This window comes from Ambystoma mexicanum, chromosome 9 (assembly GCF_040938575.1).
Source record: "Ambystoma mexicanum isolate Mex_15411 chromosome 9, UKY_AmexF1_1, whole genome shotgun sequence".
Lineage (NCBI taxonomy): Eukaryota > Metazoa > Chordata > Amphibia > Caudata > Ambystomatidae > Ambystoma > Ambystoma mexicanum.
The window spans coordinates 1,379,068,509-1,379,084,116 of NC_090931.1; positions in this window are offsets into that span (position 1 = coordinate 1,379,068,509).

Sequence of the window (15,608 nt, forward strand, 5' to 3'; positions counted from 1 at the left end):
AGAGATGGATCTGTGAACATGAAAGGATCACTGAATGTGACCTTGCCCCATGAACCATTTTATATTAATTGATGCCTACGGGGTGGCCCTTATCCAACAACAGATCTGTGAATCACAGCTGGAAGGAACACTGCAGGAATACCTTTCAGTTCCGGGTGAGACACCTGAAAACACCCATCAGCTTGCACTGGCTTCTGTATCTTCAAACTCTGAATGCAGTCTCAGGGCACAGATGAAATCTGGATGTATTGACTGTGAGCCGGACAACAAGACAGAGCTTTCAAAATACAGTCAATCTGGACTAAATCCGGGCAAGTGTCAACCCTACCCTCAAAAAACAGAAAGGGGTCCATTCGGCTGCTATAGCAAATTTATAGCTGCTCACAGTTTAGCTTGAGGAGGGACAGAAAGAAATACAATTACTTGGAATCACAAGTTAATTCAAGACATATCGTCATGGGCAAGTTGAAGAGCCACTAATATCTAAGGGTTAGTAGTAAAGTGCTTCTGACATTTCAACGGCTATTGCACTTAGTAACAGTCTTCTGCAGTTGCCCACTAAACCCTTTATTCATGGAATTATTTGCGCATAAATCACAGATTTGCGCGCCATTCTGCCCGAAAATCCCCATACCTCAAACAGGGATTTTCGGGCAGAATGGCGCGCAAATCTGCGTTTTACACGCAGATAATTCCATGAATCAAACTGTAAATCATAGATTCAATAGCTGTATTTACTTTCCAGTGTGGTTGACTTATCGATGTGTCGTATCTTTACTATCAAACAATGGGTTGAATCGATGGCGCTTTCTGAAGTGTTCTGTAAAGTAGATTGTATTACAAAACCATGCATTGACTTAACATGCAACATAATTAACTAAACATATACTTACTATATGCCAGTAAAGGCACACCCTGATTATGAGTTTGCTGGAATTACTATTAGCAATGCGGCCAAACAATGTGCCTTTACTGCATGCAGTACATAGAATATAATTACCCCCACACTAAATCCTGCAAGAAAAAGAGTTGTGGCAATTCAACTCAGAATTGGACGGTGAAGTAAAACATCTGATAATGTAAATGACAGGATGCTTTAACACTACTGCCAAACCTGTAATGTTTAAATGGGCCTTTTATCTGTGTTTTGCACCAAATGGAAACGGATTGAAATCAAGTCGTTTCTGATGTCACGTCCTATCCTTCATGCATCTCCACAATAATTTCAACATTGTATCTACAAATAAAACGCGCACAGCTGTTTAATGAGCCACTTCAAAAGTACTCCAAGTTCAAGTGACTATAGAAATCCTGCATATTTTTTCAGACATGTCACACACCACAGATAAACGAGCAGAGACCCTAAGATTTAGGCAGAAGCTCATGAAATACAAATATATTCTCAGTTATCGTCCGTTATAATGCCCAAGGATCAATCGAAAATGGCAACTTAAAAAAAAAAAATTGCATTACCTGGAATAACGCAGAACCTATCTAACTTTACATACAATTATGCCTTGTGCATAGAATAATGAAAAGTGCATTCATCATGGTTGCAATACATGGCAAAAAACATGTTTTGGGACAAATACATAATTTCTTTTTTATCAATTCGAAGACACTTTTAAACAAATGTTTCCTAAACCTCTTATTATTATTTTTTTAACAATACAGGAGTTATATAATAACGTTCTGCTAGTAGAAATCGAAAACAGTAAGATACATTCTACATTGGAATCAATTCATTAATAACATAGCTTACACATTGGCATGTCATTTTTAATGACATCAAAAATAAATCATTTTAAAAGAGGCACACTTCAAGTATGCATATAACTAGCTAGATAAATATACAAAGACACATCAAGGGTACAACAATCCGAAATGGTTTTGATTAAACCTTTTCCTAAGGATATTTTACGTTGCAAATACCTTTGATTAACACTTTCCTCATCCAGGGAACTTTATCCAAGACCTGGAAATCCAGCTGGGATACACCTTTGATAATTAAAGGAAACATGAATCCCGGAGACCCCACCAAGTGTTTCTGGGCAACCTGTCTGACAAGTGTGTAGCACAAACATTGCAAAATTACCTCTTTTCAGAAAGATATTGCCACCCACCTACTAATCTGGGCTCTGTCTGACAGATAGCACTGAAGTAGACACACTGCAGGTGCTTGGTGACATCATGTGCATACTGGATGAGTGTGATGCCTGTTTGTTCATGATTCTTGATCTCTCAGCACATTCATTACAGTTGATCATGAGGCATTGCTTACCATCATGTCCACCTTCGATAGGTAGTTGTGTTCAGCCCTCTTTTCTGCACATACTGTGATTAAGTAACTTGCTTAAATCTGAAGATTAACACGAGGGATGTTGGACAAAAGCACTACCCAAAGCTAAAGGATACTGAGCACAGAGGCTAAGGAGGATCCACGGCCACCTCTATTGAGTTCCTGCCTGAAAGCAGGGAACATGAACAGATATCTGCTAGGAAGGCATTGAAAAGGCTACTTCAACCAACAGGCACACCCAACACCAGGGGTGGACTGGCCATTAGGGAACTCTGGAGATTTCCCCGTAGACCACTGCACCATGGGCTTCTTTTGTGTGGCATTTCCAAATATTCCCATAGGAAAAGGGTTGGGCTTGCTCAAAATAGCAGAAATATTATTCACACACTTGAAAAAGTAGCAAAGGCTTTAATACAGTTACAAGATTGACACAGCTCAAAGGAAAGGCATGTTCTGTGAACACAAGCACACACGATGAACACAGGAGCTCCAAGAATACGTTACAATTCTGCAGTGCCCAACTACAAGAAAGCCACAGGAACCAATTTACAAAACACTGATAAAATGTTTCCATTTCTTGGTACAGCAAAACTTGACAAAGGAAGACAAGAGCTTTATGTATTTGCCAAAGGTTTCATGAACTTTCACTTAATGTTCTACATTAATTGTGACTCTATCTCACTGTAGGGTGCTTCAGTGATGGTCACAGAGGAGAACATAAAACCATTCATAGTGACAGGCCCTAAAATGAGAAAGTCCAGCATCATTTCGACCTAACCGACCCCATTTTCATTAACCTATCAGACTCAGCTCAGCTAAAGCCCACTCAGGTGGAAGTCTTCACACAGATTCCCACCCAGGGCAAGGATAGATCATGCTGTATGAGCCAAGCACCACAGTCAAGCAGAGTTTGTGAAAGAGTGAAAGAGAAATTGAATGTTGCGATGTGAGCATCCGGAAAGGAAGTGGTACAACATAAGGATTGCATTTTGGATGATGAACATCAAGAGAGGAAGTGGGTGGTGAAGCAATACTTGTGGATCAACTGGGGGAAGAAGGATATACAATGAGGCTCAGAATAGGAAGACGTTAGTCATCCTCAGAAGGTAAATGTGGACCATGTTGATCCTAATTAGAACTTAAAGGGAAACGAATATACAATTCATTGCTCTCACACACAGGACGAGGGTGCCTATCACAGGTCCAGAGAGGACGTGAGGAACTGTGGTATCAGGCAGGGAGGGTGCCATCACTAGGCAAGGTTAGGGAATGCCTATATGGAAAAAAGGTTAGAGCGGCAAAATGCTACTTTAACTCACACTATGTTTAATGTGCTGTCTTGCCTTGCCTGTGATGGCACCGGCCCTGTCCCATGTGCACTTTCTGCAGTCTGGCGCTGACAGTAGCAGAGTCAGACACCAGGCAGAGCCATGACGGTTGAGGTCAGGTCAGGCCTGGGTCACAAATGGCACTGGTATCATGGTCGTGGCAGCGCTGGCTGGCACCTGCACATTACAAATGGAGTACTGCACGTGCCCCTCTGCTCTGCCTGTCTTCTGCGCATCGTTAGAAGTAAGTACCAGGCATCCCATGATTTTCAAAGGGACGTCATGAAGAAAGCGGTGCAGGCAGTTGCTGAACAAGAAGAGTTTCCTGCTAGCGCCTTGGCAGAAGGAGCAGATCAATCAGGTGAGACAGCCCACTCCTTCCCCAGTTCTGTGTCATACCATTGTCCCTGTTGCTGTTGATACCCCTCTGGCCTGGCTCCTCTGATATGATTGTATTTTAGGTCTTTTGTGTGCAGCGGACCAATGCTGCATGGAGTCCAGCGCCCATGTGCTCATGACCCTCTCAAAACTGTCTTTAGAAACACCAGCGCTGATCCATAACCAGATCAATTCCAAATCCTCTGCAGAGCAGGGATCACAGTACATCATATCTGTGACCATAGGCGAAGCACCAACAGCAGCGTTGCTAGTCCGGCCAGCAAAGTAAACATCACACATTTTACATACATGAGAAGGTAAGAGTCTGATTGAGAATGCAGATGAGTATGGATTTTTGACTTTGAAGGAAAAATGCATATTAACAAGGTTTGTTGGTGGGCTGTTCAGGGATGCTGGTCTCCGGGCAATTAAGAAATACCCGTCTTGCATTGCCCACAGTGAGTAAGTATACACAGAACACAGGAACTGGCAAGACTACCCTCAGGTGAATAAATCACTGTAAATCTAGCTAAAGTCAAAGAGCTCACACTTTTCCACTCCCTCATTCTGTATTAGGGGACAGCCACAGCTGCCCAGCAGCACCTCCAGGTGCTGTTATTTGAGATTGTTTGCATTTGCGGCCTTGAAGTGGTGTGCACTTGCCTATGGAGCATCACAAATCAAAATAAACTTTAAAAGACAAATATCTTCCGGGAGTTGCTCGAGCCTTCCATAAATGCAGCATTGGGACTGCAAGGCTCTGTGATTAACGGAGTGGGCAGTGATCACAAGTCCTCGATCAGCTGGTGATTTATTTGGCAGTAATTCCTAAATGAGTTTGTGGGTAGTGCCTTTGATAAATGGATAGTGTCTACTCTTCCAAAAAGCAACTACAACTGCTGAACAATCATTGGTAATGCCAAAGGTTTTGACTTTTGTGTAGCATAGGGATAGGTATTTGCCAGGTACTGCTGTAATGGCGCTAACTGGCAATTATTGGCAACTGATGTAACTGATGGGAGTCCCTAGGCATATAACAGTAGTGCATGGCAAATGATTATTTAATATCTATAAGCAGGACAAACCTGTTGGCTTTGGCAATGCTTCTTCAGTGAAGGACATGCACACTGCATATAAATCAAGTGGCTGAAGGCACACTTGGTTAATACATTTTTATTACACCAGTAGTCTATGTAAAGATACATTTAAGTTATTAATTCACAGAAGACTCAATTGAAGTAACTCTGACAGGCATTTCAACCAATGGTTAATGCTACCTCTTGATAAAGCTAGCTCAAAGAGATCCTAAGAGAATGTGCTTATAGCGATTAGAGGCAGAAAGCAGGTGGAATGGGCATGTGGATTAGCATGGCCATGGGCAGTCAATGGGTTGATAAATAGCCAAACAACACCTATACAATTTGTGTCCCTCAACACATCCCATCACCCTCCTAGCTGTACTCCAATAGAATAGCGTCCGCATATAGATGGTGCTTAGGATCACCTACTAGCAAAAATTAAAAATGCCAATGCCTTCTCTATTGGCACACCAATAAGCAAACCCTGTAGCCTAAATAAGATCAATTTAAACTGACTTGACAGTTTTTGCACTGTTGTACATTGGTGCAGAGGATCTTCTAGGGAGAATGCCACTCCATGTTCCAGTCCTCTCGATCTGCCACTGCTTGCAAGATCCAGAACCACCGCCCACATCTGTCCATGCCTAGACTTGAGGCGTGTGCCACACAATTACAGTATTCACTGTGGGGCTTTTTCAGCTGTTTCCATCAACTACATTATAAATGCCATCCTGATTTTTCCACTGTCAGTTTCCCAGTGTAATGGCAGAAGCAGGGATGACTCTTGATCACACACACCTTTAATACATGTATGCTGCCCCTATGCAAAATATGGAGGCCCATTAAAGACCAGCAGGCTGGTGCCTCAGAGTGGGGGCACCATATCTGGGAAATAACTGGCCAAGGGCGGCTCCCTCCATAACCAACATGGTGCCAGTTCGCACTGCCACTGTTGTGATGAGGTGCTGGTCGCTAGAGTGTTTAAGTGTGTTATATTTTGATCTTTCCTGTATCTTTTATTACATTTTGTGCCCCTTTGTAGTTGTTGACTTTATCTTTCCGGGTGTGCCCGAGGGATGCAATAGAGGGTATTGGCCATTGTATGTGGTTGGAAGAGTGGTACTGTGGTACCCTGTGCTGGGAAAGACCTCAGTCCTCATGTCACTCTGGATGGTTGTGATTTGTTGATCTGATTTTGGCACCCATTGCCTGACTTGTTTACCAGGCCACTCTGAATCCATTGGCTGTCCTATAGGCAGGCATGAGGCTCTGGACCTCACTGTAGCGCTTGGTTATCAGGGGTATTATGACAGGGCCGTTCAGTGTGGTCATGCCTCTCATGTGGGAATGTTTCCCACAGAATTGTCTTGGGAGATTTTGGCTTGTGGGTGCCTGACCCCTCAGATGCTGTGGCAACAGCTGTAATTCACAGTGTGGGTATTATGCCAGTTTCTTGATAGTCCTAAGTTATACCAGAGGCACTGCATGCTAGTCAAATTAGGTGGTGGGTCTCAGGTTCACTGTATCTGACATGAGAGAGTTATGGAGCTGACTTAGTTCTACTGAGCACAGACATCAACACATTATTCCTCCTTTACCTTTACCTTGAAAGACAGACTCCATGACAACAGAGCAATGTGTGATCTTGTGCTTTGTGCTGGCGTCACCTTTACAGGCCACCTCTGGAAACTTTGCCTGGTCACTTTTTAGGTGTTTTAACAGTAATGAGACTTATTGCAAATGATTGTTGGATTTATATATAGCATATTAAGTTTTGGGACACGTTTAGTATTTTGTACCTTGTAGAGCTGCATTAGCACCATTTTTTTCCTACTGTCTGTATTGCCTATATACAATTTACAGAAAGGATTAGATCCACAGCATTACATTTGTTGTTGCTATAGTATCATTGACTATTTAATAAACCTGTATTTATGAAACACACAGGCTTTAATTTGACTTCTGAAACCTAACGGTCTGAGTACATGTGAGGGTAAGTAGAGTGCAAGGGGATCCATCCACAGCAGAAGACGTAAGCAATGTGTTAGGTGGAGGTAATGGGTTTGCAACAATTGGTAACAAAATGAGGACAGTTGGTTGAGAACGGTTAGGATCTGTTGTCGAGTGGGCGGCCGCCAATCTGACACTTTGCCTGGGGTGTCAAAATTCCTTGCACTGGCACTGGTATCAGGACATTAGAAGAGGGAGGAAACCAGGCCCAGAACTCATGAGAAGAAATCATTGATTAGTGGAGGATGTTGGAGACGAGTAAGAAGCTGTGCACTGCTAAAGGAGACTCACCTTCTGAGAGAAGTGAGCCTCTCAGGTTGCGAGGTTAAACATGAATGTATGTGTTTTTAAATAATCTGTGTGCACAGGACACTGACTAGTCCGCAGATATGTGGTTTGCCACTCAAAGACTAGAGCTAAGGATTGGCACTTTGTGCTGGCATATCACAACTTAATTTTTGGAAGAACTGTGTAATTAATTTGATGGAAATAAACTTCACTTGATAGCTGAAGTCTGACTGTCTACATGTGTGTGTACCACTAGGCTTCATGAGAGTACATCATTTGTACTCCAGGTATGTTCCACTTGCTATTAAAGGGGTGTGCCTCATGGTTCCATCCTATCCCCAAGTTACATAACATCCATATGCTACAAATGGGGATATGGTATAGGGCTCTGCTGCTGATATACACCAGTACAAACATGATACTCAACTCTATCTGTGAGTGTCATCATCTGCCTCAAGTAGTGCCTCATTTAGATTGAACACCGGATGTCCCTTTTCTCCATAAAACTCAATCTTTACAAGACTAATTATTCTTCCCACTACTGCACCATCTCTTCCACATTGTCAACACTGACTCACTGCCCCTTCATTGCTTAGCAGTCTACTGACACTGGTCTCCCTATTTAATTTCCTGAGCTTCACTATAGCATTGTCACTTGACCGTTAGTCACACATATGACTTTTCACAAAATCCTACAGCTACGACCTTTCCTCGCTAAGAAAATGAATCTGCTCTTATTAGTGAATCTTGTGCATATGCTCCCATTAAAATTGTTTATTAAAACGGACGGGCACCTTAAAAGACGCTGTAAAAATCTTGAAATAATTTCTTTAAAACTTGCAAAGGAACCCAGCAATTGGACAAAAAGGTGATGAAATGTGTTCGCGTCTTGAAAACTTGGCAATTTATTTTAAATGTATATGTATGAGAAATGTTACACACTCATTGAAGATGACTTTGTGGTTAATGTTTCTTTAATACAGGGGAAACTAAAACTTCCTACATTGCATATGTTCTCTAAAATCTTCAAATCATTGTTTTGCTCCTCAAGGATATAGATGCTTTTCTCCTCTGCCTGATTATTGGGGAGGCCTGGGTTCCAAGCTCGCATGTTCCAGGTTCAGGATCTGGGGGCATACCCGAGTCTCTATGCAGGCCACCATCTTGGAATATGTTCCATCCCAATCCGGGCCCTAGTATTGTCTCAGAGATACTCACTTCTTCTACCTTTCCAGTGCTTTCTTTAGTGACTGGAAAAGCTTCCTTGTGTGCCAGCAACACTCCAACAGTTAACAATAACAGTTTGTCGGTTTGCCTGACAAACTGTAACCTTGCGGCTGACGTACCTGAGAGGAGGCAATGATTTACAAAAGAGTTTTTGAATGGGAAATCCCCATTTGAAAATGCTTTGTAAATCAGCCCCCATGATTTGTAACATCCCGCACCCCCACCCCACAACAATCCCGTGTGTATGCACTGCCAGAGAATTGCTGACCAGCGACATTGCATTGAGTGCAATCATTGAGAAAAATGTTGTTTCCCTTCACCACATGAACCCCAATACATGCACCATTGCACCCTTGTAAATTGGCTGGTAAATCTCATTTGGATTGCAATGTCAGTTACTTTCTAGGAATGGTGTCTGATACATTTGACTGTTGCAATACATCACCTGGGTCTAGGTGATCTTCAAATGATACTATCATGTATTCTCCCCCCATTTGTTTGTAACTTTTGTGCTTTCCTTCCAGTAGCTGACTAATAGCACACAAGCTTGTTTTTGAAACCTAGTATGTACCTAAGGGTGCTTTTTTATAGTGGATGACCTTTAGATCCCTTACTGGAATTAACTCTGTGTGTGCTGTGAGGATCTCAGCTTGCTGTCTGAAACTGGGGGTTTCATAGTAGCCAGCCATGTAACAGCCCCTGCTGAATGATGGGGAGCTGACGGGGTGATCAGGGGACCCTCCCTACACATCCTTTGAGTGCATCATCCCTTAGCTCTGGGAGGCATCTCGTCCCATGTAGTCCCATGTAGCAACCCATTGCCTTTGCCTAGCACCAAACAGGGGCTATTGTTGCACACCTTACATACAGGCATATGAATGGACACAGGGGTAGTGGACCTCTACTTACCCCTAACTTGAATAGGTGAAATCATGTATGGCTGAGACAGTGGTCATGAGCAAGTTATTAAAATGAGGGACATACCTACCAAATGTAGGTACAGCATGCCAGTTCACAAAAAAGTAGCACAACTCTTGCTCCTGATGTCTATGGTTGCAATCTGTCTCTGTTTCTACTTGGCAAGAGCCAGTAACAGGGAAACATACAAAATATCTTTTCACATCATTAACATTTTCCCCAGAAAGTGTTTCACTTGCCTCACATAGTTTTCCACATCCCCCCACTGACACCAATTTCAGATATATCGGTGTAACCTAAACTTTTTTCACTGATTCCCATTGCATGGGCAAATTCCCCTGAGATGTGCTCTTTCTTTTTAAAACAACAAAGGCCCATTCATGGACTTATTTGAGTGTAAAACAGTTGCCATTCTGCCCGCAAACCCCCATTTGTCAAGCAGGGATTTGTGGGAAGAATGGCACACAAATCCCTGTTTTACACGCAAATAATTCCACCAATCAGGGCCATAGTCTAGTGCCCTCAGTATCCTTTTGGTTCAAACTGCTCACTCGCTGCATGGTCTTTGTGGATCACCATACACACACAATGTGTGTGTGGGTGCATCCACAAATGAAGGCAGACAGACTTTCACAGTTCTCCCCCTTTCTGCTCATGGCACTCATTAAGTACACAGTAAAAGTACCTATAATGATGTTTACCAGCACTTTTACTGGGCCAGCCAACTACAACATTGTCGGTAGGGTTGACAGATATACCTTCAGCTAAGCATTCCTATGTCTTCCACAAGCCCTATTCTTGTGGGTGCTAAATTATGTTACATTTGGTGACATATGTCAACACTGGCAAAACATGTTTTACGATAAGCAATTGGTTCACTGTGATTTTATTGCGGAAGTAACATTGATGTACAATTACAAAGTCTAATAAATATTGTATGAAAAAATATTGAAATGCATTTTACAGTGCACATTGAAAAAATACCTATTTTCAGGGGGCGCCCTCCAAACCCCCTTACCTCTCCTACTCCTAAACTCTGCTTGTCTCCCTTAAATTTATCCCAATTTTAACCTAAATATGGTTTTACACCTAAAACCCACACCCATCATTACTTTGTCTGTTCTCTGCTTTCAGGCATTTTTTACCCACTCTGTTATTTCTTGCAATATTTGTTTAGCTTTGTAAATTCATTCTTTATTATTTCCTGCAATATTATCTCGGGATACCTAAGCAAATCAGTCAGGAGTAAACGTGAATTACTGCTTACTAACTGAAAGTCTGGATGAAATCCGAGTCAAATAATACATCCATTAACCCTCTCCAGGAGTGCGTTTTTTGGCCCCCTTACACTTCGTTTTACTAGCAAATGAGAAGAGACACACATCTGTTATTTTTTTGTCCATAACAACAATTGTAAGTACAGATTCCTCGCAAAGACATGCACACCTATTTTGCCAAACAGCAATTACAGCTACATTTCTTTTTTAAAAAGAGGCCTTGTATAGAGTGGCTTGCACATAGAAGGAAGCCGTATTACTTAGCAATATATTGGTTAATTGCAAAAAAACGCTCTAGTAATTAAGATGGTAATGCTTGAAGGACATGTGATTGATAGTTGCTGTGTATCAGCAGTTACGTTAATAGCAAGTAATGGCCCTTGGTAACCGTTTCAGGCTAAGGGACAGATGCCAATTTGTAAGGCCTTGTCACTTCATTGGAGGCATAATTATTAATAACCAGAAAGGGCAATGTGACTGGCCTTCTATCCTGTTGGAAATGTGCTTGCAATACTTATGACTTAATAGAGGACACACGTATATTAATTGCAAAGCAGAGTTTTAAAGGGTCCATGACGGGGACATGTCATTCTGGAAATCAAAATCAGCTACTGTTTAACCAGGAGTGCATACCAACGGTGGGTGTAAAGAGGAACATTGACGGAGAAGGGGTTGGTTTATTTCATAGCAAAGGGACCCCGCCCCCCGTCGCCTACAAGCCTGTGACCTACAGTGCTCCAGAGTGTATCACCATCTGTCCGACTGGTCCCGGGTATTCCTCCACCTTCGTGCCCAGGCTCGGACTGGCGTATAGGGCAATAGGCCCCATGGGTATCTAGTGAATTCATCTAAACCCATTCCATCTAATACCATTTCATCGAAATTCTAGGGGGTAAGGGCTTAATTTTTGTTCAGGTGTATTTTAAAGGGTAATAAATGGGGGTTTGGGTAGGACCCCCACCCCCAAAAAAATAAAGGAAAAAATGCATTAGATGACATTTTTTAGATGGAAACATTTTGATGGAATGGCATTAGATGCAATGGTTTTAGATGAGATGACCATAAATCGGCCCAAGACCGAACCAAAAACACAAAATGCTGGTGTGGGCCAATTTTTCTCGTCAGATTTTGGCCAGTTTGATGTGTTAATTCAATCTATGGGGAGTAGTTTTGACCAGTGTTGCTCAATACATATTCTTTAAAATGTAAAATTTGCGTCACAGTCTTTAATAAAAAACTCAGTGTTGGTTACTATTCGAAGAGTGTCACACAAGGAATGAATAGAGGGCCATCATCAAACCTGTCTGTCGTGCCTGAAAGCATCCATGTCACTTACATGCTTTTCTGGGAAAGCCCCAGAGAGGATAGCAGGACTAGAGCATTGATGGGCCTGTCCACAGAGGACCGCAGCCAGAGGTGCAGCACTCGGCCATCCGCGTGAAGTAGGGAGATTGCTGGGTGGACTGGGCCTTCCAGTCGTATCCATATAAAGCCAGGTATGGCTTCAGTGGTCATTTGCAGGGTGGCAGTACTCCTATATTGTAGGAAAGGCATGGCAGAGGGTAGTAAACTCCCATAGCTCTGAATTGTTTGAGGACAAATATGCCAGTGTGAGATTCTTGATCTTGCCATGTCATTTTCAGATAGTGGTGTGCTTTTGTGTATTTGTAGAGCGTTGAAAGGTCATGAACAGGGTTGGACTGGGCCATAAAGTTTCTCGGGCACCAATGAAAAAGTGGGCCTCAGATGCAAATGACTATTCATTCATTTTGTGACACTCTTTGAATAGTAACCAACACTGAGTTTTTTATTAAAGACTGTGACGCAAATTTTGCATTTTAAAGAATATTTATTATAGGAATACTTTTCTTAGGGTTCGTTACATTTTTTAAATCTATGTAATGTGTTAGAGTTCCTTGAACTTTTCACATGAATATCTTATTTACATTCCTTTGACATATATACAATAGGATTCATTCATCATATTTAACTAAAGAAAATTCATACATATCAACATTTCATCATTTATTCCTATTTACAAAATATAAAAAAATAAAATGTCATATAATTTCAATCTAATACACATTAGAACAACCCAATCAGTCGCCTGTATCATATAAATAACATTTATAATTTCATTCCCTTAAGGAATATTTCTTTTTCGAAGGCCAGCCATACCTGTATCAGTTATATTGCTCTTCTCAAGCTCCTTCCACTCAGACCATTAAACCAAAACATCTCTCCCATTAATTCACGGAAGCCCTCTGCTATGTCTCCATAGAATCCATAGTAATGGTTTAGCATATGTATACATCCCGTGAGTAAATGTCTAAGAGATTCCATTACATCCATATTTCTGCATAATCTGCATCGCCTTTTCTCTTTCGGGATTTTCTGCCAATTACCTGTCACCTCCAAGACGGTAATTTATTTAATCTTATTTGCATGAAAATCCTATTAAAATTAGGATCTGGGAAGAGTTATATGTATTTCTGGGGGCATATATGTTAGACATACTTTGGCGTAATCTCCCAATGATTTTAACCTATCCACATGATTGCGGTTTTTGGCCTAATCCCAACTTTATGGCGTGTTTTTTTTAATTCTGCTCTCACCGCACCCCAGCCATCCTCCCATATTGACGTCCAGTTAATATCTTTAAAATAAGATTCATTGGTTTCTCTAAATCTCATCACACTTTTACAATCTGCTTCCTGTATCCATCTTGTTATTGTTTCCAAGATTGTCCCAGATTCCGCACACATTATGTTTAAATACAGCATCCCTCTTTTTATCAAGGTGCTCAATGTAGATAAGCCTAATTGAATTCTAATAGCTTGTCTTGGAGTAGTCACAGACAGTCCCAACAGTCTACTCAATATAAGTCCTTCTAATCCGTTTATCAAGATTTAAGTAAGTGCACTTCATTGCATAACTGCTGCCACCAGTTTTTGTTGGTACAGCATAACCAGACCAATAACGCTATGTCCCAAATTAGTAGTGACTAATAATAATAATAATAATTTGACTAAGTTCTTCAGCATAGTCATTTAGGCTATCGCCTTACCTCTACAATATGTTACCATACCCACCTCATTTCTTTTTATGCCAATTTCACATCTTAGGAGTTTATATTCATCTGCCCTTTCTATCTATTCCTCCGCTGCCATTATTCTTTTTTTTTCTTTTTTGCATTCCCAAATCTCATCATCTTAGTTTTAGATATATTTATATATAGATGATTTTTCCAGCATAAATTCATCATTTTGTCTGCACTTTTTTATGACCTATCACTGTGGTATCAAAGATAACCAGATCATCTGTATAGGCAAGATATGTGATCCTCTCTTTAGTCAGTTTGGGGGCACAAGTGTCATTCACACTCATATCGGTATCTAAATCCGCATTGAACAGTATGGGGGCTATTAGACAGCCCTGTTTCATTCCTCTTCCAATCTCTATGGGAGCTAACCTATCCCCTGCTCCCCCTAACCTCACCTGTGCCATTGTATCCTGGTACAGTAGTTGGCATGCATAAGATGATCTGGCATACCCATATTTCTCAATTTATCCCACAGTTTTTCTCGATTGATGGTATCAAATGCACTTGCAAAATCTATAAACAGGATATTAGAGGTTATTTATAATGCACTTAATACCCAAAGTTTTCTAAGCACGGACCCAGGGATCGAACCTGTGTTTCTCCATGTCGTCTTGCTTCCAAGGCTAGCACGTTGCCCCTGAGCTATGTGTTGCTCCATGTCGTCTTGCTTCCAAGTCTAGCAGGTTGCCCCTGAGCTATCGTCATCGTACATGGATGTGCAGGGGGGTGGCTTCGTGAAAGGTGGTCTGCTTATAAGAATATTCACTATCAGGATACTATGGCAACATGAAAGACCCTTTTGGAATCCTATTTGGAATTGATTTAGTATTTTCTTCGTTATTACCCATTTGTATATTTCCCTTAATATCCATCCTGAGAAAATGTTGCCTGAGCAGTCTATTAGTGATAGTAAACAGTACTTTTCGGGGTGTCTCGTTTTCCATGTTTATAAATGGGGATGAGATGAGAAAGGGTCTGTGAGCGGGGAAATCGTCCTGCTATTATTACCTTATCATATAGTTTCTTCAGTATTTCCGCACATTTTTCTGGGTTTTCCACCCTAACCATATTACAGACCCCATCTGGTGCCGAGGCTTTCGGTTTTTTCAACTTCTAAATGAGCAGTTAGATATCTTCATTTTGGATATTTATCTCCATCTCACATTTCCTTGGTTCCTGTTATACTTTAAATGTATCTTGCACATAGCTTTCCCACTCATTGACAGAAATCATATTCAACAGGGCATCATTTGTTTGTACTGCTCACTTATTAAAAACCTTCTACAAATGTTTTACATCAGTTTTCCTCATGGCAGCATACAGTTTTAGGGAACTTAGGTAACTTCTAACACAATTTCTATACATATTTCTTTTCTTTGCTCATTATGATCTCCTTTTCATGTTCGTTCAACCCACTATTTCCAATCTTTCTAACTATCTGCCAAAGATATCTTTTTTTCCTTTCATCTCATTTTCGAATGGGTGCACATGTTTTCACTTATCATTAAGACAGAATGTCTTAGTTGTATACAGGAATCTATTGGTAGTATAACTTATCCATTTTATTGATATCCTCTGTAGAGTCCTGGGGACCAAATTCGATATTTAGCAGACATACGTTGTTATTGCTTCGTAGTTCTTGGTGGACCATCCCATCCTTAACTTACCAATATTAATTACTATCTCTCCCATACTTCCTCA